General features: G+C 44.4%; 1 long non-coding RNA gene across 1 annotated transcript in view; it reads right to left on the bottom strand.

The window, feature by feature from the left end:
- Positions 1–25356, bottom strand: part of LOC132250384 (uncharacterized) — a 228995-nt gene that overhangs the window by 72906 nt on the left and 130733 nt on the right. The window contains exons 4-5 of the long non-coding RNA XR_009462082.1: positions 20577–20665; positions 8095–8537 (exon numbers count right to left, since the gene is read on the bottom strand). This is a non-coding gene — a long non-coding RNA (uncharacterized LOC132250384). The remainder of the gene's footprint in view (positions 1–8094; positions 8538–20576; positions 20666–25356) is intronic.

The raw sequence follows: 25356 nt of genomic DNA, 5'->3' as shown, positions 1-25356 counted from the left end.
CAGGTCCTAGGAAAGCCAGCACTAGAACCTGACTCCCACTGCTGCTTCTCCCTGATGCCTGACTATGGAGATGCATGGGAAAGCTCTCTGCCACCCAGCCAAAGCACAGGCAAAGTCCCTGCCTTGTTGACCCCTGGTTTACAGCTTGGAAATTCCAGTGCATGATCTCAGGCCAAATTCTATTTCATTTTACTGACTTAAATGGCACTTTTCCAGCTAACCTAGTGGCATTTTTTTCATACTTACCCACTATTCTATTACTTATGCAGTGTGGACACATAAGCATCCTTGCAGTTGCTTAGCATGCACAGTATGCTGGCTGGGCAGGTACATGGCTGCATATGCATGCACTTGACCATAAATCCCAAGCAGCAAAAAGAACTGTCCTGTTGTATTTGGGATCCAATAACTGAGTGGTTAGGGTACTTGCACAGAAAGGAGATGACCCAGGTTCTGGGTTCCCAGTTATAAAGAGGGGATTTGAATGTGCATCTCCAACTTGGCATCTTGGTGCTCTAACCACCAAGCCACAGCCATGTTAGGGATGTGAAAGATTAAACGATTAATTGTTTAAAACCAATAAGCCCAGTGATAACTTTTTAGCTAACTGGTTATCTTTTAGTGCAAGGCAGGGTGCAGTCTGGCAGGACAGGGTGGGGAAGGAAAGCTATGCAGTGCTCCAGCAGGAACTGGAAGGTAGCAGGGCAGGCAGGAGGGAGGGAAAGAGGAGGAGGGGGAAGGGTGAGGGGGACTAGTACTGTAGCCTGAGGTTAAAGAGGAAAACTAGGTGGAAAATTAGAGGAAAACTAGAGGAAAATTAGGTGGCCTAATGACTCATCAATTAAGCAATTAGAAGCTCATTCACATATGCTACCTCCCTCCCAGCCCAAGGATTCACATGGGCTATGTTGTCTGGTTGGCTTGCCACCACCTTCCAGCCTCTCCAGCCTCCACCACCCCATTAAAGGGCCTCAGGAGAGACTCCCAACAGCAGCTGTGTCCCAGCTGCTGTGCATCAGTTAACTGTTTAACCAATATAATTAGAGGAGGTTAAATAGATAATATTTTGAATGATATTTACATCCCTAAGCCGCAGGTGAGGCAATACCTACCTTGTGATCCTTCTGAAGTTCAGCCACCTGCACCTTACGTTTACTGATCATTGAATAAAATGGATAGAGAGCAGTGGGGAGATTTCTATCCCATTAGAAGGATAGAACTGAGGTCCCCCTTTGCCCTAAATAGCAGCCATCTCAATAAGCCACGTGCATGCTTTCCTTGCCTTGCCAGTGGCAAGGTTCAAATGGAGAGCTCAAAAATGCATTTGAAAATGGCTAATCAGTGGCCTGCTGGTTACACTACTATGCTAGAAAAATCAGAAAAACACAGATTATAATTCAAAACCCCTCAGAATGAAGGGATTCTGTAACCTGAGTCTTCTTCCTGGGCAAGTGCCCTAACCACTCAGTTAATGGAGCTAACACACGGGTAGAATTTTGTGACTTATGCACAAGCAGTATATCCACATAAGTAGCCACATAGCTCATCATCAGATATCCAGATCTTCCGTATCCCAAGGAAAAATGGAGAAAACCACAGACTTCTCATTTTTATCAGAGAAAACATGGATTTTCCCTTTTAAGAGAAAAGCCACAGATTTCCCCCTTTTGCAAAGAGCTCTGCAGGTGGGCAGAGTTCCAGCCTGCATGAGCTGACTCTAAAAGGGGCAGGAAAGCCCCCCAACCCTGCCCAGGAAGGGTGGGGCCTCAGGCTTTTAGTCCTAAGGCTCACCTCTGGCTCACTTCCTCTCTGGAGCCTGTAAGGTTAGGTAATTGGGGCTTGCAGGGGGCGGGGGGGGGGAAGCTGGCTGGGGGCTGAGCTAGCTGGGGGGAAAGCTGGCTGCGGGGAAATGTTGGTGAACCACACGGAGTGCCTGGCTAACAGCACATGTACCACCAGCAGTGCAATCAGCCCAACCAGGCTCAATGCCTCCATTTACAGCTTCCCTTAAGGGCCAATAGTGCCGCTGGCAGTCGACATGCAGCCAGCTGGGCATTCTGTGTCTTTCACCATCAGGGGGTGGGGAGGGACCCATGCCCCCCAGATCTGTGCATTGGGCAGGATGCAGGCTCAATCTCCCATCCTGCTTCCCTCCTGCGGGGCCTCTGATGCATATCCCTCACCCCCCTACTACCCTAGTGATGCATATCCTGCACCTGCCACCACCTTCCTCAGTGCAGCCCTGTGTGCAAAAGGCATATCACCAGGGCAGCACAGGGCAAGCAGCCACTAGGAGATCCCCACGTGACCCTGCTGTTCCCAGTCATGTCAGGTCACGGGGGAAAGGAATTGAGGCAGCCGGCAAAGCAGGGAGCAGAAGAGCCATGCAAAAAACCTCCTTGCTGCTTCTTGCTCCCCCCTCCCCCACTGCCCCAATGACATGCCTCCTGCATGTGGGGCTGCAGTGAGGGCAGTGGCAAAGGGCTGTGCCCCTCAAAGCACTGGTGCAAGCAGGGGGTGCATCGCAAGGGCTGTGAGGGGGCAAGAAACAGTGAGGAATTCCCATGTGGCCCTCATGTCCCCACCTGCTCCAGAAGCCCTGGTGGAGGGAAGCAGGGTGGGAGCTCAAGCCCACAGCCTGTGCCTGCCCTGCCTGCAAATCTGGGAGGCACAGGTTCCCCCTGCACACAGCAGTGGAGAGCCAACCCACCCCTCCCCCTTTTTCCTCCCCTCTCCCTCCCCTGGAAGAACCACCCATGGCCCTGTTCTGCTCCTGGCTGGGGCTCTGCAGCCATGCATTGCAGCCCCAAGCGCCACCCTGGGCAGCAGCCTCAGTCTGCATCTTCCCCAGGTACAGATCTGGTGGGTGTAGGTCTCCCCTGCCCCCTGGGAGTGCATGCAGCAGTGGGGACCCGCCCCACCCAAGCCCATAGCAAGGGGGAAGCAGGGGCAGGGGGCTACAGTCCAGTCTGTAGCCCTGGAAGCTGAGGACCCACTCCAACAGGACTAGGGAGTAGAGGCTGTGGGTGCGGGGCAAGAGGAAGCAGCAAGGCTGTGAGGGCTGTAGGTGGGGAGTGAGGGGCACTAGCAGGGCCAGGAGACCTGTAGGGGGCTTTTAATTTTAATCATGGATTTGGGGGGTTTTAGCAGAGAATGTGATTTTTTTTTATTTTTTTTTAATCAGGGAAAACCAGGATTCCAGCTGATCAGTCAGTGAGTACCTTACTGAGCATATACAGTAGCTGTGTGGATGCTTCTTTTTCACACTGCACAAGCAATACAACAGCAAACTTTTTATAAGTGCTAAAAATTCTACTTCTACACCTGGAAGAATGCTCTTTGTGCACATTCAATGAAATAGAATTTGGCCCATAATCTGTACGAAACAGAGGCATGAGAAAGAGTATATTTTAGACCTAGATTTTCAAAGTGAATTCAAAGAATTATATTATTTAAAGCTAAATATTTCCTCAATGTAAATGTGTTGGTCATAGTTAACCAGCCAAGAATTTATATATTTACTAGAAAAATCTGATGACGTTCATCTCCCCCACTGAATACTAAAGGTTACATTTCTAATACTTGGGATGTGAACAGGGAGGCGTGATTGTTGGGATCACACATCAGATCCCATTGTGCCTTTAATTAAACATCTGCCAGGGATCTAATACTAGTATGGTGCAAAAAATCTTGTAAAAACAAATTCTTCTGAACCACAACAACTGCCTCCCAAACTGTGTGTGACAGGGACTATATTTTCGTTACTTACACATTCATTTAGTACCTAGCATAGTAGGGATATTATAAAGATTAGAACAAGAGGAAACTAACAATATAAATATTAAAAAACTAAGATAAGTTGATTTAAAATACTACACTATTTAAGAATAATGGCTACAAAGCTACAGTTAGAATTAAAATATTACATTAATAAAATTGAACAGAACTATAGTAAGACTTAAATGCCTCAAATCTATGCCATAGAAAAGCCCTTTGGATTCTGTGAGGGATTAAAAATAAAATGTAATTCCTTAGACACTGCTATATAAAATTTTTAATCCAACAATTATAATAATGTATTTCTATAGTTCCCAAAAGAAAATCCAATCAAGAATGGCTCCTTCTTACACTAAATACTACATAAATAGATATGGAGATGTTGCCCCTCTCCCAAACAGGCAAAAGTTAGATTTTTCAAAGACAAAAAATGGAAATGAGGTGCTCAATGCTATTGACCTTTAATGAGACATAAATATATAGCTGCTGTTTATGCTTTTGAAAATGTCCTCCATAATTAAGTTCTATAAAATAAATTAGGACTTTTCTATAGAAGTTGTGACCTTCTATTCAGATTTTTTAAAGATTCATAGATTCTAGAGTCAGAAGGGACCACAATGGATCATCGTGTCCGACCCCCTGCCCCTGGCAGGAAAGAGGACTGAGGTCAGATGACCCTAGCCAGGTGACTATCTAGCCTCCTCTTGAAGACCTCCAAGCTAGGTGATAGCACCACCTCTCATGGAAGCCCGTTCCAGATCCTGGCCACCCTTACTGTGAAAAATTTCTTCCTAATATCTAACCTAAATCCACTCTCAACTAGTTTACACCCATTATTCCTAGTCACTCCCTGGGGCATCTTAGTAAACAGCACTTCCCCTATTCCCCATTGATCTCCCCTAATAAATGTATAGGCGGCCACAAGATCTGCCCTCAGCCATCTCTTGTGAAGGCTGAAGAGATTCAGCTTTCTCAACCTCCCCCCGCATAACTGAAACAGAAATCTATTACATTTCCATAGAACCCAACCAGCTTCATTTCTTTTACATTTCATCTGATTTTTCCATATGCTACATTAACAGAAAGGCAACCAAAATAGAATTGTAGTATTCACCCTACTAACACTAACATGTATGTTATTTAGTAAAAAAACATTAGCAAGCTCAGATCAAGCTCAGGTAATAGGAGAAGTGCTGTGGGAAGCACAATCCTTGAAGCACAAAGGAAGTCCATTCCCACGTGAAGAAAAGGTAAATGAAGGGCTGGGAAGTCATTTTGGATAAACAGGAAGATTATGGTCCTCTTAAGAATGAAGAAAGAGGCTTATAAACAATGGAAGCTGAGGCAGGCCCCAAGGAGGACTATTCCACAACAGCCTGCATTTGCAGGAAACAGATAAGAAAGGCTAAAGTGGCGACTGAACTTAGATTAGCAATGGGAATCAAGGACAACAAGAAGTCCTTCTTTAGGTACATAGAGAACAGGAGGAAAAGAACTGGGAGTGTGGGGCCATTGCTCAACAACTCAGGGGAGCTGGTTACTGGCACCCAGGAGAAAGCTGAACTCCTGAATGACTACTTTGCCTCAGTTTTTCACCGGACCAAGGGGAAAACAATGCCAGGTAGCATACAGGATGAGTATGGTAGGAATAATCGCCTTCCTACTATTGCCATAGAATTGATGTATGACCAATTTAAAAAATTAGACGTATACAAGTCAGTGGGACCGGATGATCTTCATCCAAGAGTGCTGAAGGAGCTGGCCGAAGTAACCATGGAACCCCTGGCGTAGCTCTTCCATAACTTGTGGTACTCTGGAGAAGTCCTGGAGGACTGGAAGAGGGCCAATGTTGTGCACATTCACAAGAAGGGCAGGAGGGAGGACCCAGGTAACTATAAGCCAGTCAGCCTAACTTCCATCCTAGGGAAAATCCTAGAAAAGTTCATCAAGGAGTCTATCTATTTTGAAAGCCAGCATGGCTTCATCGCAGGCAGGTCTTGCCTTACAAACCTCATCTCCTTCTATGACCAGGTAACTTGCCACCTGGACACAAGAGAGCAGGTTGACATTGTATACCTAGACTTCCAAAAGGCCTTTGATCTAGTATCCCACGATGTCCTCATGAGTAAATTGAAGGATTGTGGGCTTAACTCTGAGACCATCAGTGGGTAAGAAACTGGCTGCAGGATGGAACCTAGAGAGTCACAGTGAACAGATCTGTGTCATCCTGGTGAGAAGTCTGTCCAAGTTTGCAGATGACACAAAGCTATGGGGAGAGGTGGACACGCCGGAGGGCAGGGAACAGCTGCAAGCAGACCTGGACAGGTTAGACAAGTGGGCAGAAAACAACAGAATGCAGTTCAACATGGAGAAATGCAAAGTGCTGCACCTAGGGAGGAAAAATGTCCAGCACACCTACAGCCTAGGGAATGACCTGTTGGGTGGCACGGAAGTGGAAAGGGATCTTGGAGTCCTAGTGGACTCCAAGATGAACATGAGTCGGCAGTGTGACGAAGCCTTCAGAAAAGCCAATAGCACTTTATTGTGCATCAGCAGATGCATGACGAATAGGTCCAAGGAGGTGATACTTCCCCTCTATCGGGCGCTGGTCAGACCGCAGTTGGAGTACTGCGTGCAATTCTGGGCACCGCAATTCAAGAGGGATGCGGATAACCTGGAGACGGTCCAGAGAAGGGCCACTCGTATGGTTAAGGGCCTGCAGACCAAGCCCTACGAGGAGAGACTAGAGAAACTGGACCTTTTCAGCCTCCGCAAGAGAAGGTTGAGAGGCGACCTTGTGGCTCCCTATAAGTTCATCACGGGGGCACAGAAGGGAATTGGTGAGGTTTTATTCACCAAGGCACCCCCGGGGGTTACAAGAAATAATGGCCACAAGCTAGCAGAGAGCAGATTTAGACTAGACATTAGGAAGAACTTCTTCACAGTTCGAGTGGCCAAGGTCTGGAACGGGCTCCCAAGAGAGGTGGTGCTCTCCCCTACCCTGGGGGTCTTCAATAGGAGGTTAGATAACCATCTAGCTGGGGTCATCTAGACCCAGCACTCTGTCCTGCCTATGCAGGGGGTCGGACTCGATGATCTATTGAGGTCCCTTCCGACCCTAACATCTATGAATCTATGAATAAGTGGGCAGCACTGTCCCACAGAGGTCAGTCCTTGGTCCAGTACCTTTCAACATATTTATTAACAATTTGGAGATGGGGGTGAATAGCTCACTGGCCAAGTTTGTGGATGACACCAAATTATGAGGAAGCATGGTCATGCTTAAAGATAGGCTACAGATACAGGTGGACCTAGACAGACTAGCAAGTTGGGCAGATCAGAATCTGATGCATTTCAACATTGAGAAATGTAAAGCACTCCACCTCAGAACAAGCAACCCCCAACACACCTACAGGCTTGGTGGCACCAAACTGACTAGCACCACGAATGAAAGGGACCTGGGGAGTAATAATAGACCACAGTAGGAATATGAGCTGGTAGCCTGATGACGTAGCCAGTAGGGCAAATAATATTCTGGCATGCATCAATCGATGCATCTCCAGCAAATCCAAGGAGGAGATTCCTCTGCTCTACTCAGCACTGGTGAAACTGCAGATAGAGTACTGCATCCAGATCTGGGCACCACACTTTAAAAAGGACATAGACAAGGTTGAGAGTCCAAAGAAGAGTCACCCAGATGACCAGAGTCTTACACAGCAAGACATACAAGGAGAAGCTGAGGGATCTGGGACTCTTCAGCCTGAAGAAAAGAAAGCTGAGAGGGGACCTGGTAACTGCTTACCGCTACACTAGGGGAGTGCATCAAGGGCTCAGTGAGCAACTGTTCATCAGGGCATCCAAGGGGAAAACTAGAAGTAATGGCCACAAAATCCTTGAAGACCGATTCAGGCTCAACATTAGGAGAAACTTCTTCACAGTCAGGGTGTCCAGACTATGAAATAAGCTCTCTCTGGAGGTGGTGCAATCGCCTACCTTGGAAATCTTCAAGGAGGAGACTAGACAGTCACCTTAACTGGGGTCACCTGACCTCCAGTTATCTTTCCTGCTTGGTGCAGGGGGCTGGACCCAATGATCTTCCATGGTCCCTTCTGGTCTTACAATCTATGAATCTAAGAAAATTGTTCTTCTCTTTCCCTTCTTCATATTATTATTAGAATAGGCATCTGTCATTCTTGTGAGAAAACAGATTTGTGCCAAATGAGATATCAGCTTGTTGAACATCTGCAACTGTGGCTATAGACCCCAGTTCTTGATTAATAGCCCTTTCTACACATCATATTTGAAGTTCATACCTACCAGTCCTGAATATGGTGAGGGATTCTTCCTACGAGTTCTTCTTTTCTCTGCATGTTGGGCTCTTCTTTCCTCAAAAACTTTCATTCCACACTTAATAGATTGTCTCCTAACAGTTCAATACTCAGCAATTTTCTCCCGGTTGTTTGGCTCAATATTCATTTCCTTTATCTCTCTCTTTTTGAAGCAGAAACTCGTGTAGTCTATTTCCTGTAAAGAGGTCTCCATACAAGAGATCCTGGGGTATACAGTCATTGTCCATTCTCTACATATGACCAAGCCACCACAGTCGATGCCAACTGAGAAGAGAATGGATGCTCAGAACGTTGCCATGCTTCCATCCAACTTTGTCCCACCAGGAAATTCCTAGAATGTGGTAAAGGCAGCATAAGTGGAAACTGATGAAGCACTTTTCTTGAGTAGAGTGTGTGGTCCAGGATTCACTGCTGTACAAAAGAGAGTTGATGATGCAAGCATAATATACTTTGACCTTCATCTTAACAGTCAGTTTGCTGTTGTTCCATACTCATTCGCTCAGTATGCGTGTGATACCTGATGCTTTGCCAATATAGATATTTGTGAGCTACTGTTTGTTAATGATGCTGCAGTGATAGCCCACACAGAGAGAGACCTTCAAAACTTCAATCACTTTGTTCATGCCTGTCAAGATTTTGGTCTTACAATCAGCATTGAGACAACCAATGTTATGGGCCAGAACACTGATTCACCACCAACGATCACAATAGGTGAAAATGTATTGGAAGTTATAAGTAAATTTACATACCTTGACTCCATTGTTACCAACAACCTGTCACTTAAGGCAAACTGAATACTCATATTATTATTACTATTATTATTCAAATTGGATTACTCTCCTACAATAGGAGTCTTGCTGGATCTAACAATAGTCCAGACTGAGGAAGAAATACCCTCTACACACATGAATAGATATAAGTCCCATTGTTCAGTGATATATGGCAGTGTTTGGGGTCCACACATGAAAAAGGAAAAAAAGATTATATCAAAAAAGATTATATCAAACTATATGAATAGGACAACTAGAATCAATCTATATCGAAATTTGCAAAGAAAGTTCCAAGAACATAGTCAGCATTTCCCCTAAACCAGCAGTACTACTTTGTAAAATAATCCTCAAAGCTCCAAAAACAAGGGACCTGGAAAGCTGCCCATTTCCAGTAACTTTGGTTCATTCAGCATAATTACAGACTGAACCCATCACCCAAACATATAACTATGTTATAACTATTTTCAGTTATAGTATCTTGCCACTGGTCACAACACCCACCTCTCTACAGGTTTCCAGGCAACAATGCCACAAAATGTGTATTGACCATTTCAGCCCCAGAAGACAAAGAAAGGGCATGGAGGGGATCACACAAAAGACTGTAAACTCTGCAGAACTATCAAGGCATTGCTTCTGCAGATTTTTTGGGGGTGAGGGCATGTTTGCTTTGCTTGCTGTTTTCTTTCTTAAAGGGAAAAGATGTTGGGGGTTTTGTTAGGCTGATATAAATACTTCTGCCATATTTGGCAGATGCTATGGCCAACGTTATACTGGTACATGCACAAAGAGTCTCATAAAAAACAAATAATAAAAAATACTTCAATAAAAAAATTAAGTAAAACACACATCCAAATATTTTTAAATGTATACAGTCGCACTCTCTCTCAAATGCAGCATTCTACACAAAGGTAAAAATATTTTTAAGAATTGATTAAGGATGAACTCATAATTTTTAGAGGCAGACAATTATTATTAGCACTAAAACTAGTTTAAAGGTTCTCCAATGCAAATATAGATCAGACCTAGCTACTTCAATTTGTCCCTATTGACAAGGGTTTCTTTTTCACAGGAGATAAAAATCAGGAACAGAGTCCGAGTCTAAACTACTGGTATATAAGTACTATACACAAATGCTATATAAAGGACTTGTCTCACCACAATGAGCCTCCAGCTGAGGTACGTAAGGCTTCACTTCGTTATTTTCAAGAGTGGGTTACATACCTTTAACATGTTGGCTGGCGTCTTAACAGTCTTATATTGCTTATATCACTTCCAGTTGGAACAAGAAGTGCTGACTACTCAACTGGCAGTGATCAGTCCACTGTTTTAGTGGACTACTTCAACTACTGTTTTAGTAGACTACTTCGTGCTACTTTGACAGAGTCAGAATTTAGTAAGGCAAGTCTATATTAGTAACTGACCATATATATACAAATATATTTTTTTATGTTAAAGCCCTCTTGATGTTCAGAGAAGTTTAAAAAGTTGCTCTCAAGAACTACTTCTATTTATTGTTGCTCCAGATCTGTTAGCTTAGTGAACAGGAAGTGAAAAGAGTAAAAGACGTATTGCTAACTATAGCAAAGCATTGATCTCTTAAACTCACTATTCAAAAAGTGAATAGTTCATTGAACAGCACTGATTACTAGGCTGATTAAATTTTTTAAGTTTTATACTGAAGGAAATATTCTAATATTATTGAAGCCCAAGTCTGTCTGTCCATAACACTTTATTTGTGCTCTGATTGGCTAGCTCAGGGGGAAAGGGGCACAGTGTAAAAAAGAGGGGAGTAGTGCATGCAGGGGCAGCACACGCCACTCAAATCCAGAGCCTGGCCAGCCGAAGCCACTGCTGCCTGGCTGGATCACCACTGCTGCAGACCCTGGGAGGCCCTCAGGACCCTAGGTAAGCGGGGGAAGGGACACAGGCCTCTGTCCCTACCCACCACCCCCACCCTGATATTCTTGGTGGGCCAATTGCTTGTATATAGATAAATGGGTTAAATCAGTCAAGCAGTTATAGCCAACACACAGTGCAAAATATTAGTAACTTGGCCTCATCAATAGAATATCAATACCTATTTTAATAGTGTGTCAAACATTTTAAAAACAAAATTAGAATTGCTAAATATTTTCATTATTTACTTAATGCAATTTGTGCTCCAAAGCAAAGGATCTAAGATAAACAGATCTCATCATAATCATTGTCATTTTGACTCGTCTAGCCTATCAAATCTATTTTCATTTTTAAAAAGTTACGTACAATATTCAATATTCTACATTAAAAAAAAATTTTTTTTAAATCACTCTAAAAGTCTAAAAATCACCCAAACAACAGAGGCCTCAGTCATTCATCCATAGAGACCGATGTGCAGGATTGTGGTCCACATATTCATATCAGTCATGGTTCTCAGTACAGGGGTCTGTTAACATTTATACTTCTAAATAACCCTGCCATTCTGGTAACTAAAGCTATATAGTGAAGGAGAAAAGTGCTGTTTTACAACCATTTCAAGATTTTGAAATCTGGGTCTGATCTAAAATTACAGCAAAACTGAAAATACTTTAATTTTCCATGGAAGACTTCCATAAAATGTTTGTTTTGAAGACTTCAATAAAAAGACAAAATATAAATGAATTTATATTTGTACAGTAGTATATAATACAAAATAAAAACTTTGAAACAAAATAATTTCCAAAATGAATAACCAAGATGTTTTGTGCTGGATGAATAATGGACATGTGAACAGTATTGGAACTTTTTTTCTAGATTCCTTCCCAAATTAAATTCTGGTAAAATGTACATGTTTTTGCAAAGTATTTAAATTTCAAAAGAGCCACCACATAGAATACAGTTCCAACAAAGTTACTATATTACAACACTCAGTTCTTGTCTTTTGGAATCTTTAACTCTTTTCTAGGTAGCATATTTTATAAAAAGTTTAAAAAAATGATGTTGACAGGGCAACCTATTTTTATACAAATAGTAAAAGAGAGGGTGTCAACTCTATGAAGCAGGGCTGTCCAATTGGCAGCTCATGATGGGCCAGCATGTGGCCAATGAGTCCCTATAGCCACCTTTATCACAGCCATGCACCACCTATGCAGCCCTCACAGCAGAGGCATAGCAAGCCACATGCCTTAGCACTGCCCACATGGCACAAAAGAGATTTCTGGGGGTACTCCCTACAGCACATGGCTGGCATGGTGGGTGTCCTGGACCCCACGTACTGGCACCATGTGTAGCTTCCAGCCACAGGGTAGTTGGACAACTCTGCTGTAAAGGAATATGGTGGAGCTAAAACAACATAAATTACAGCTGACAAAGCCTGGCTAACTTTTTTTCCCTGTTGTTATACGACCAAAAGAGCAAATACAGAAATGCTGCAGCAAAGGCCATTGTCTAGCATGACCAATAGGAACATCAATGCCATATCCATTCTGATTTTGCAAAGTGAATCCAAAAGGACTCAAATGACATGAATAAGGACAGAAGTGACATAAACCAGTTTAAGTGATCAAAAACTGGTCTAAACCTGTAACAGAACAGAAGCTTAATGCATATAAACCAGTTTCAAAATGGCTAAACCTGGTTTAAGATAAACCTGGTTGAATGTAGTATCAGACTTAACTGATTTGGCTCAAACGGGTTTATGGAACTTCTATCCCAGACCTCTTTCTGGCTCAAGTTAAATCACAGTTTCCCAGCATCCCAGCATGCTTTCCAGCCCTGGGCCCACCCCTCTGCTCCCTACCTGGCTGACAAGGAAGTGGGGGGAGCAAGCCCAGCTAGGGTTCTGGGGCCAGAGAGGGGGGTTAAACACCCCTTCCCCACTCAAATTTTGGGGGGGCTGCAATTGTGGACTACAAATCCCAGAGGCACCTGGAAGCAGGAAAAAGAAGTGATGAGTAAACCTCTAGAGTCCTGGTGCTGTAATTCTGGACTGAAAATCCCAGCAACCCTGGGGGCAGCAGGAAGAGGAAGTGAACACACAGCCAAAGAGCCATGCTTGAGTGCCCCCAGCTTCTCTTCTGAACCACTGCAGGCATGTAGCTGCATTTCCTGAATCAAAGGTAAATATCTGTTTCAATTTAATCTGTGCAGCTTAGACTAACCTGCAAAGATTAAATTGATTCATCTTCAGGCTTTTTGACTGTCTGTAATTAGCCCATGGCTCTCATATGAAGTCAAGAGGCACATAGTGACTCTCAGAATCAGACCACTACTAAATGCCTCTGAATATTTTTTTTATTTTTTAGCTTTGTGAAATGAAATTTGCTCTGAAGAGATAACTAGAAATCAGGAACTTACATATTCTATACTCATATAGACTCAGTCTCCCTCTGCGCCTGTGAGGAAGTCAGTTAATCATCTCTAGCTAAGATGCTTTACATGTAAAATGGCAGCAACTGATCCTTCAGATATCACTGAAATATATCTATGCTCGTAAAATTCTTGGAAAGAGTAGAAAGCACTGAATTCACTGTAATTGGCCTTGGATATCTGAAGTCCCAAATGTAAAGGTATTTAGATACCTAAAATGCAGCCCAAGTTCTATGCAATTATGCTCATTTTAGGCACTGAAAACCTTTCAAATTATGGCCCTAACATAGGGGTGAGCAATTATTTGAGCCCACAGGCCACACAGGGAGTTTTGGTGAGTTGTCATGGACCTGGTCAGGCTCCCCCTCATCATGCAACAGCTCACCAAAACTCCCTATGAGGCCTCATCCCACCCTCCTTGGCACACACACTGCCCACGCTGGTCGCCAGTGGTCTCCATGAAGACCCTGAGATCACGGGGCGGTGACAGTGCAGGACCAGGGCCTGGGGCAGAGCCACAATCTGTTCCGCATACCCTCTGCCTGCAGAACTGGCACCCATCATGGGGGAATGTGGGCAGTGGATCGTTGCTCTGCTTCATGTTCAGCTGGGATAGGGTTGCGGGCAGCCGGGGAACAGCATCTGGGAGTGGGATGCATGGGCAAATCCAGGGCTAGGGTCACAGGACCCCAGCTCTACACTGTCACCGCTGTGTGATCCCAGCCCCAGCTCCTGTCCACTCATCCCACTCCCTGGATGCTGCTCCCCAGATCCCAGCCCTGGCGCCATCCCAGCTGAATGTGGAGCAGAACCATGATCTGCTGCCCACACACCCCTGAGACAGGCATGGGTTCTGCAGGCAGGTGTGTGTGTGTGTGTGTGTGTGTGTGTGTGTGTGTGTGTGTGTGTGTGTGTGTGTGTGTGTGTGTGTGTGTGGAGTGGATCATGGCTCTGCTCCAGGCCCTGGCCCCATGATCTTGGGGTCTCCATGAAGACCAGCTGGGACCCACATAGACGGGGCATACAGCCAGGTGAACAGGATGAGGCTGCGATCAGGCAGGGAGCTGCACCTGAGGTTGGGGCAAGGATCACAAGGCAGTGACAGCCTATGGCCAGGGCTGAGGCCAGGACAGAGCCGTGATCTGCTCTCTACACACCCCTGCCTATGGAACCTGTGCCCACTGCAGGAGACTTCATGGGGAGTGGATCACAGCTCTGTCTCAGCCCTGGCCCTGGCCCTGGCCCCATGCTGACACCATCCTGCAATTCCATACCTCTCCTGAACACCACTCCTTGACTGCTCGCAGCCCCACCCCATCTGCCCAACTGCCTGCCCTGCCCACACGGGTCCCATCCCTGCTGGTGGATGTGGGGTAGATGGGCTGGGGTGCCAGGTCTGCCAGCAGCAACAGCAAGAAGGAGCTGCCGCTGCTGCCCCTGGGGCTGCCAGGAATCAAATCCAGCTGCCGTGATATCCCAGCCCTGCTGCAGGCTCAGGGACAGCAGGACTAGCTGGATACAACCCCTGCTCCTGGGCTGGGCGGGATTGAGGAACCAGCCCTAGGCCAGACAAAATCCATCAGTGTGAAAAAAATCCAGGCAATAAGAATAATTATGATCCTGCTGAAGTCCTTCAAGCTTTTCTGCCATAAGTGTGAGCTGATACAGATAAAACTTCTCAAATTATCAAACCATTCAAGACTCAGTCTTACTCTTTACAGGCAAAAGAGTTGCCAACCTATCTACTACAATTGCAAAGCTTATTCAAGCTCATTTCCTGAAATACGATTGCATAGGCTGCTCCAATAAACTTTTTAGGCATGGACAGAAATAAGGATCTGTTCCTGGTTACTTATGACCAAACTGGCTGCTCTTCTTACAAATTCTCAAGGGCTTTGCAGTAGATGCAGCATTGCTGCTGACCTATATTTATAAATATAAATTCAAATTTTACTTTAATCTTGCCTCTGTTAATCCAGGTTTATGAGTTGCCCTCTGAGCTCAAATATGGTTTGTATATGGAAGTAATACAGTGAACAGCTAGACCATGCATTAGGTCTCTCTTATAAAACTATACAATGATATAAACCATCACACATGCACACACAGTCTCAAAAAATCTTTGGAAGAGAAACATTGTACTGCGTGTGGAAGTTTTACCAAGTTTACTAAAGCAACACAGTCGCATCTAACTAAATGTAAATTAATACAAGAAAAATCATTGTTTAATAAGTAACTTTGAGGAATTTTCTTCCTAATCACCATAAGTGAGAAATTGCTTGATGCCCCGATATTATCCAAAACTCTGGGGTTGGGTAAAGCAAACAAAAAACCTCAGAACAATGTTTCTATTTGTTCTATTAAAACTCTGGATACTCATGTTATCCTCATAAAAGCCCAGTCTTTCTTATGAAATCTGCTAGCTTCAGCCTCAATGATATTGTATAGTAATAAATTATACTTGGGTGTAAAAAAAAAAAAATTATTATTTTAATTAGCATCAAACTTGTTGCCCTTCCATTTAACTGAAATTAATTTTCTGGCAAAGATTATGCAACCATAGAATCATAGAAAATTAGGGTTGGAAGGGACCTCAGGAGGTCAAAGCAGTAGTACCCCCAACTAAATCATCCTAGCCAAAGCTTTGCCTAGCCAGGTCTTAAAATCCTCTAAGGATGAAAAGTCCACCACCTCTCTGGGTAACCTATTCCAGTATTTTACTCCTAGTGAAAAAATTCTTCCTAATATCTAGCCTAAACTTCCCTTGCTGCATCTTGAAACCATTGCTCCTTGTTCTGTCATCTGCCACAACTGAAAACAGCCTACCTCCATCCTCTTTCAAACCCCCTTAAGGTAGTTGAAGCTTCTATTAAATCCCCTCTCAGTCTTCCCTTCTGCAGACTAAATATGCCCAGCTCCCTCAGCCTCTCCTCATAAGCCATGTCCTCCAGCCTCCTCAACATTTTTTTGCCCTCTCTTGGACTCTCTTCATCTTGTCCATATCCTTTCTGTAGTGGGGGGCCCAAAGCTAAACACAGTACTCCAGATGTGGCCTCACCAGTCCTGAATGGAAGGAAATAATCACTTCCCTTGACCTGCTGGCAATACTCCTACCAATGAGCTCAGTATGCTGTCAGCCTTCTTGGCAAGAAGGGCACACCGTTGGTTCATATTCAGCTTACTGTCCACTGTAACCCCCAGGTCCTTTTAGCAGAGCTGCTGCCCAGCCAGTCAGCTCCAGCTTGTACCAGTTAACGGGATTGTTGTCCTAAGTGCAGGACTTTGCACTTGTCGTTGTTGACCCTCACGAGATTCCCTTTGGCCCAATCCCTGAATTTATCCAGGTCACTGAATCCTAGCCCTACCCTCCAACATATCTACTATTCCCCCCAGTTTAGTGTCAACTACAGACTTGCTGAGGGTGCACTCTATGCCATCTTCCAGCTCACTGATGAAGATATTGAATAAAACTGACCCCAGAACCAACCTCTGGGACACTCCACTTGATACCGTCTGCCAACTAGACATCCAGCCATTGATTACTACTCTAAGCCCAATGCTCCAGCCAGTTTTCTGTCCACTCTACAGTCCATTCATCCAGCCTGTACTTCCTTAACTTCCCTGTAAGGGTGTTGTGGGAGACCATATCAGAAGCCTTGCTAAAATCAAGGTATACCACATCCACTAGTCTCCCCACATCTGCAGAGCCAGTCATCTCATCGTAGAAGACAATCAGGTTGGTCAGGCATGACTTGTCCTTAGGAACATTCTGACTATTCCTAATCACCTTCTTCTCCTCCAAGTGCTTAGAAATGGATTCCTTGAGGAATGATCTGGAAATCCTGTAAGGAACCCAACTCTTGAGAGATTTTTCAGCTAAACAAAATTGCAAGAGCATCCCTCCCTCCTTGAAATAAATTATAAGGGCCTATGTTTCTACATTTGTGCAGTGATTTAAGGCACATTTACAATACCTCTGAACTGAAGCATCATTGTTTCTTTGTCTCACCATCCCTCTAGTTGTGAATATTCTAAGTAAATGTCTATACTGCCTTCCTGGTGGTTCCTGAAAGGGCTGCTTTCAATAACACCGTACTAATCTGCAGCTATAACACATGCCAAATCTGGAAATAAGATTGTGAAGACACTTCAAGGGCTGTTCTCAAGCACACTGGACATAGAGGTGTTCAAGACAGCAGCAGATGCACCCCTTAAGAAGCATCATTGCCTCATTTCCAGGTTTTCTGTTTCTGCTAGTAGGATGAGTGGGCAGGGCATGCCTGAGAGTGGTGCTCCCTGGGATCACCACAAATGCAGTACAGAACTAATACAAGGACATGTACAGGCATTCACTTTCTACCCGGAGAAAAATCACTCCCCCAGTAGAAACTAAGAGCGTACAGTGTTCATTAAATCAGGTATGTGTCCTACAAGAAACATACCTGATTTGGGAGAAAGATCTTCCTCATTTAGAGAAGAAGATCTTGCCTGTGCTAGTTTCTCACACAGGAATAAACACCTGTACGCTGCCCTGCCCCTCCTCTCCTCCCAGACCAGGAGGAGTCGAGCAGTGGAGAAATGCTCCCCTTGCCTTCCCAAGGACCAGGTTCACCATGGTGAGCAGCAGCAGCTCCGATTCCTCCTGGGACTAGGAGAAGTCAGAGGGGGTGGGGCAGGTTAGGAAACGCTCCCTCTCCATCCTCAGAAATACCTAAACCCAGGAACATGCAAGGAGCATTCCCCTAGAGACTGGGAAAGGAGGGGAAGAGCAGCTGCCCACTGCCCTCCACCCCTTCCCTAGACCAAGGTGTCTGGGTTTAAAGAGAATGGGGGAGCATTCCTTAAATCAGTGCTTGCAAGTGAGGATGAGAGAGCTCTCTCATCCCCAGCTGCATGTGACTATTCTGGCACATACAGCTAAGAAAGAGGGAGCTCCCCCATGCCAAGCTGCACATGCCCTGGTGCATATAGCTTGGATTGGAGGATCTCCCTCATCCACAGCTGCATACAGAGTGCTTTAAACCAGGGCATGCAGCAGGAATACCCCTGCGGCCTGTCTCACTTCCCTGGGCTGACAGAGCAGTACAGGGTGAGGCAGACTGTTGTACCACAACAGCGAGGTTCCCTAAGCCTTTCCACCATGGTGGAATTTCCCCACATCCTACTGCACTGCTCCTGAAGCATGCACCAGCAATGTCCCTGTCTTGCCCTGCACTACTCTGGACTGACCTGGAGCAACACAGAGCAAGGCAGAGTGTCATGCCATGGGGGCAAGGCTCAGGGAGCTTTGCCACTGCAACATAATGCTCCCACCTCCCCCCATACTGCTTCAGGCTGACCTGGAGCAGGGCAAGGATTCAGAAAATCTGGTTCTATTCCCTGCTTTACCACTGGCCCGCTGAATAACCTCAGGACCTTACTTCATCTCTGTACCTCTCAGTTTTCCCATATTTAAAATGGTGATAATTTAGCCTGCTTTGTCAAATGGTTTGTGATTAATTATGAAAATACCATAAACTATAAAAAAACTATTATTCTGCTATCTTTTACCTTGTGTATTTTCCATGGTTTATGAGACTGTACCCGTTTCATTATAAGCCTAAACTTATGCCCTAGGGACATGATCCAATTCATACCCTGCCCTGCTCTTTGTGTGGACAGTATGTTCTCTGTGCAACAAACAGAAATGTTATGATTAAATGGCTCCATATATCATGGTATCCTCATTTTTCCCCATGGCAAAATCAGAGCAAGCTAGTAAATTAAACTGAATATGAGACAGATCAACTGAGTGGCATACGTAGGTCATACTTCATAGTCTGGTGCGTGATTTGCTACGTTAGCCAGGAAGTTTTCAGCTCTGTTTGCTAGTTGCAGGTTTGAAATGCTAAGCCTGCCAACAGAAATTCATAGTAAAGAAAAGCAGCATAACTGCCACCCAGAGAATACTGCACACAGCAAAGATTCAGTTAATTTAATTAGTTCATTTATTTTAAACCAATTACCCTGATGCTGTCACATACGAATTCATGAAAATCAGTGCTTTGCAACTAAAGTAGAACAACTTGTAATGAATGGAAAATGTTAGGAAAGCCAGGGCTGGACAACACTTATGACTCAGTGCAAAGCTATCCAAAGGGATATGGAGGTCGTCCACTCATTAGAATGTGGGCTGAAACATTCGTTGGTTTATTTTCCAGGAATGTTTGTGTGAGGCACTTTGAGGGGAACTCAAGACAAGACGTTTTGCCATGACTGCAGCTACAAAAGTTTACTACATTAAGATAGATGAAATACTGGCAGAACTTAATACTACAGTAGTAAAACAATCCTTTACTGAACAACACTTAGAAATACTGGCACTGATCTAGGAGCAAGCTGTGCTTACAAAGGTGACTGAGCGATGGAACAGATTAGGAACACACAAATGTGTAAACTTCTCATTAAATAAAACTGCTTCTAGATTTATTTGTCTGAGACCCGTTTTAAGCCTGAGATTTTCAAATGGGAACTAGGTAACTAATTCCTTCTGGTAGCTTTAAAAAAAAACAAAAAACAAAAAAAAAACAAAAAAAAAAACACACAATCTTTAACTATAAGAATATTAGTTATTCCTTGTTAGTGAGCTATACAGATGACAAATTAACACAAATGCTTTCATACCCTTCATACTCAAGAAACAGTGAGTTTTAACTACTGTTTATTAGTTTAAGTTAGGTTCCAAAGCTGACATGACTAGTCAAAAGATGTAACGGGCACAGGAATAGCCTAAGACATTAATAATTATAAAAGCACCAAAGTCCCATGAAGAACACAAGACCTGAAGTTAGATGTTCCCAGCTATGTTACTAATTCACTGTGTAAGGCAAGACATTTAACTTTTCACATTTAACTTGAATAAGTTAATAAGGGAATTGGTGAGGTTTTTTAGGGAATTGGTGAGGTTTTATTCACCAAGGCGCCCCCGGGGGTTACAAGAAATAATGGCCACAAGCTAGCAGAGAGCAGATTTAGACTGGACATTAGGAAGAACTTCTTCACAGTTCGAGTGGCTAAGGTCTGGAACGGGCTCCCAAGGGAGGTGGTGCTCTCCCCACCCTGGGGGTCTTCAAGAGGAGGTTAGATAACCATCTAGCTGGGGTCATCTGAACCCAGCACTCTTTCCTGCCTATGCAGGGGGTCGGACTCGATGATCTATTGAGGTCCCTTCCGACCCTAACGTCTATGAATCTATGAAACTTTTCTCATTTTTCCTAAATGAAAGTAGTTTTTCTACTGACGCATAAGAACATCTTTAAAATCAATGGATGAAAAATAATGTAGAAGAATTTAACAGTAGTATAAATCAGTCTTTTACCTAATTTACAAGAGAATGATAACAGCGCCATTAGTTCAGAGGATTTCTTTATAGGAGCAACGGCAGCTACAGAAGATCAGACTATCAACCTGGAAGCAAACAGAACATGCAAGTTGAAAATAGGTAGATAAGCCAACATGGTATAAAAACAAAAAAACCCCCAAAAAACAATATTACTACAGAAAGCAAAGTCAGTCGCAGAGAGTAAGCAGACAAAAATCAAGACTTACAGTAATGAACTAAATTCCCCCTAAGGAAACATAAGTTACATGTATGGATAAATAACTGGAAGATAAAGTTTGTAATAGAGCCAAGGAAAAGAACATCCAATATAAGGATAAAAGTGTGTCAAATGCACTCATAGGAGGCAAAAGGAACCAAAACAATTTTAAAATATGAGGATTTATTCCAGGCAACTAGCAATACAAATAGCCTTGAAAAGATACCAGACTGTGGGTCAAACTATTAAGGGGGATGACTGGGAAACTCGGAATTAATCCCATTAGTTGCACAAGTAGATTTAGGACATAATCTTACATTTGATGCTAAACATTTTCTTAAAACTGCACTCAGGAAAACAGAGTATATTTACACACATTCAGCATTCCTGCTGGAATACTACTTTTGTCAGACTGTTATTTTGGTTGTGTTATGCCCTAATGTGAGAGAGCTTTGACAGTTGCAAGATACTCACTACAGGTTTTGTCAAATTCAGAGCTACATAGTACATATAACCTAATTAGAAAAGGTCCGAGACCTTCAAAATGTGAACTGGGAAAGAGACAACTACTGCCTAAAATGAAATCCTATGGCAAGCAATTTGTGTATTGGGATTGGAAAAGCAAAAAGAATAGTTCTGACTCTTATTACCATTTTAAAAGTGAACTTACATTTCAAGATACGATTTTGTTTAAAAGGACAAGGATGATGATTCCAAAGATGTTACAAAGGATACATTAAAAGCACATGTTGCTTTCCTAATGTGTTACAAAGGCCATAAAGAATACATAAAAGGTTATTACTTACCTTCCCCTGGGTTCCATATGTCTGTTGAACAGTAGGAATGACAGACCAGCTCCTTACTGTACCCTCTCCAGGAAGAGAAGCAATTGTCCACAATCAACTGCTGATAGTTCTCCAAGGAAATTAAGACACAATGGTATGATTCCATCAACTCATAGCAGGGTCTAGCCAGCAATTGATAGATTTAATAATACCAGCCTGGACACGTAGTCTTCATCTGTTGCCAGAATATCATCAACCAAGGTAACGAAGCCAGTTCTATACCAGATTGCTGAGAATCAAGTTGATCATAAGCTTCTAAATACTGAAAGCATTGGTGTCAGCCCACCCTTGTTCACAACACTAGCCAAGGTTTTAAGAAGTGACACTGGTCAGTAATTAACAAGATTATCGCAGCATCCAGCAATGACCTTCAACAAAGTTCTTGCTATTGTTTCCTTCAAAACAACTGGCAGTCTGCACAAAATGGGACAGATTGTCAACGTCTAAGTAAGGATCCATTGTTCTTACTTCCCCATCCTTCACTAATGGATGAGGAAGGACAAAAATCCAAATACAGACCATGGAAGAAAGCTCTTCCAACAACTCAAGGAGTGTCAGTGGCTGAAATTCTAGTACAGATACAAGGCCCTTGTTCCCTCAAGATCTTGCTGTGCCACCACACAAGGAGACCATTTTATTGTCCATAAAATTGCGAGCAATTTCAACACAGCTGAGATTCAGACCTGCAACTGAGCAGAGACACTATAGATTTACCAAACCATTACATAAAGCAAATATGTTGCCTGGGATTCTGTGGATCCCGTAGCATGGAATAACTATTTCTTTGTTTGTAGCACAGCCACACCATAAGAGTTTTTAAAAACTCCTTATTCTGCAATAGGTAAGTCTCATTACAAGACTTCCATTACTGGAGATTCCTTCAATTCATTTGTCACAAGTCAGAGTGAGGTAAGTCACAAGAGAAGGCTGAGAGGGGATCTGGTGGCCATCTATAAACTGACCAAGGGAGACCAGCAGGCAGTGGGAGAGTCCCTGTTCCCCCAAGCACTACTGGGGTTAACAAGGAATAACGGCCATAAGTTGACTGAGAGTAGGTTCAGGCTAGATATCAGGAGGCACTACTTCACAGTCAGGGTGGCCAGGATCTGGAACCAACTTCCAAGGGAAGTGGTGCTCGCTCCTACCCTGGGGGTCTTTAAAAGGAGGCTAAATAGACACCTAGCCAGGGCCGTTTGACCCCAGCATTCATTCCTGCCCATGGCAGGGGGCCGGACTTGATGACCTGCTCAGGTCCCTTCCAACCCTATCAACTATGAAACTATGAAGTAAAGATGGCACCTGGATCCCTTAATCTTCAAGGGCAGATTATCAAATTAAGTCCTAGGCCCAGTAGGACAGATGAACCCCAGTTTCAAAGTACTGGTGGTAATGTTCAATCCATGACACAAATTTAAGATTCCATTGTTTTATTGGAAAGCCCAATCTCAAATTCAGATCTAAAGTGTGACCGACTAGTATGACTGACAGTTACTATCTGATACAGGCTTATGGTCATCAGAGTGACCAGTATGTCACAGGGTGGGGTCCCCAGGGATGGCCGTGATGCCCCTAGGGCTCTGTGACCATGCCAATCTTGCCCAACGGGCACTCTTTTCCTCACCTGCCACAGCTTGTTGGTAATTATAATAAATAGGGAGGCTGCCATCAAGTTTGTGTTTGGACATGGTCCTGATGGATCCCACTGAACCCTGTGGGTTTTTGGACCCATTTTGGGTCCTGCTCAAAATGGTTGCCTCACGGGGCACCCTCAGCCTTATGGGCTAGATGCATGGCTCCAAAACCACCCCTTTATAGTTTCATAGTTAGTAGGGTCAGAAAGGACCTGACCAGATCATCAAGTCCAACCCCCTGCCGTGGGCAGGAATGAATGCTGGGGTCAAATGACCCCGGCTAGGTGATTATCTAGCCTCATTTTGAAGACATCCAGGGTAGGAGCGAGCACCACTTCCCTTGGAAGTTGGTTCCAGATCCTAGCTGCTCTGACTGTGAAGTAATGCCTCCTGATGTCTAGCCTGAACCTACTCTCGATCAAGTTGTGGCCATTGTTCCTAGTTACTTTTACTACACCCCAAGCTTCACAGATGGAATTTAAACATTGTCTCTCTGAGGCCTTGCTATAGCTCGGCCTCCTGTCACCACTGGCCTCTCCGCAGCCCTGTCTCTGCGCCCCACACTGGTGCTGGGGTCTGCTCACCCCCCTGTCTCTGCACCCTCTCTGGCGCTGGGGTCTCCACACTGTAGTATGCCCCAATGAGGCCTCCTCCTCGCCCAAAAGCCTCGTCCTGGTCCACCAGTTTATAAGCAGCAGCCAAAATATAAGCCCCTGGCTTATAACATAATACAAGGAGTTCAGGGTGTGCTCTGTCCCTTTAAAAGAGTGAAACTTCCCCCCAGCACTAAGTGCCTTGTAGGCCAGGGTACCTGGTGAGCTCCTGGAGCCCTGTTAGCCCTATATACAGCATATCAGGCAGCCACAGCACCTCTGAGCAATTCTTCCCTGGAGGCTCCTTCCCCTGACTGCTGCCACAGAACTACCTCTCTGGTCCTCGCCCCGGGGTTTATATGTGCGCAGGGCCCTGCCTTCTTCCGGTCAGCTGACGGAGTGCAGGTGCATGCTAATTCCCTCATTAGCCAGCTGCCACAGCATCCTGCACCTGTGGGGATCTGCCTAGCTGCTAGGGCCTTCTCTCTTGGCAGTTTTTGCCCTTAAAGGAGCAGGCACTTTAGTGCCCTGCGACACAGTAAATCCTGAGAAAATTCATCAGCTCACCAACAACTGTTAATCTCTGCACTTCCACCACAGGGAGTAACTCAGCAGTGCAGCAACACGGAAACAGTAGGTTTTGGTAAACTAAAAAGCAGTCCTATCTTGGGTCAGGACTCTCATGCTAAGAAACCCCCAAGACTTTTATGCTAACTGGATACTCTATTAAAGCAGTTCTTGTGAAGGACCACCCGTGAGGATACCAATTAGTTAATTAATCCAGGGGGTTGTTAATCATCTATGAACCATAGGTAGTCAGGTTTGGGGCATTAAAGTAAGCTAATTTACCTGAGCATTGATGTACTGCCTGAGCCCACTCAGAGTTAGGAAGAGTAGCTACATATTACAACACAGGTAGGTTGAGCAATATAAGCTGCATTACACAACAAAACCCACGCAATGACTACCAGATGCAATAGTCCCGTAATACCCAAGCCACAACACAATAAAATATACCTGACAGGACAATAAACCAAGACACATCCCAAACCCAATGTCCCATGTCACACAACTAATCAACTACACATTACAATGAGCTTTGGTCACTGCACGGTTAACTGCTGTGCAACTTCACAGACAACCCAGAAACCACAGATGGCAGCAAGAGCACCCTGGGTCAAGCCAACAGGAGAAACCCTCTCACAGTCCCTGAGGATTTCTAGTTTTTCCCTACTTAGGTACTCAGCACCTCAGATAGGGAAAGGGTGATACCTTATCCAACTGTAGCTTCCCAACGGCCAGGTCACAGCAAGGAACCAGCACTCAACGAACTCCCGCACCCCAAGAGTCTGGATTATCCAGCCAGAGTGAGAGCAAGCCTGAGCCCCTGCTGGCTGCTCCGGACAGGATTTATAGACCTCTAAATAATGCCACCTGTCACACACACAATGGTCCAATCACCACCCTTTTCACAATACCCAATCAAATTCA

Source organism: Alligator mississippiensis, chromosome 4 (assembly GCF_030867095.1).
Source record: "Alligator mississippiensis isolate rAllMis1 chromosome 4, rAllMis1, whole genome shotgun sequence".
Classification (NCBI taxonomy): Eukaryota; Metazoa; Chordata; order Crocodylia; family Alligatoridae; genus Alligator; species Alligator mississippiensis.
Note: the sequence above shows the minus strand (reverse complement) of the source record. Positions and strands in the feature narration are given on the sequence as shown.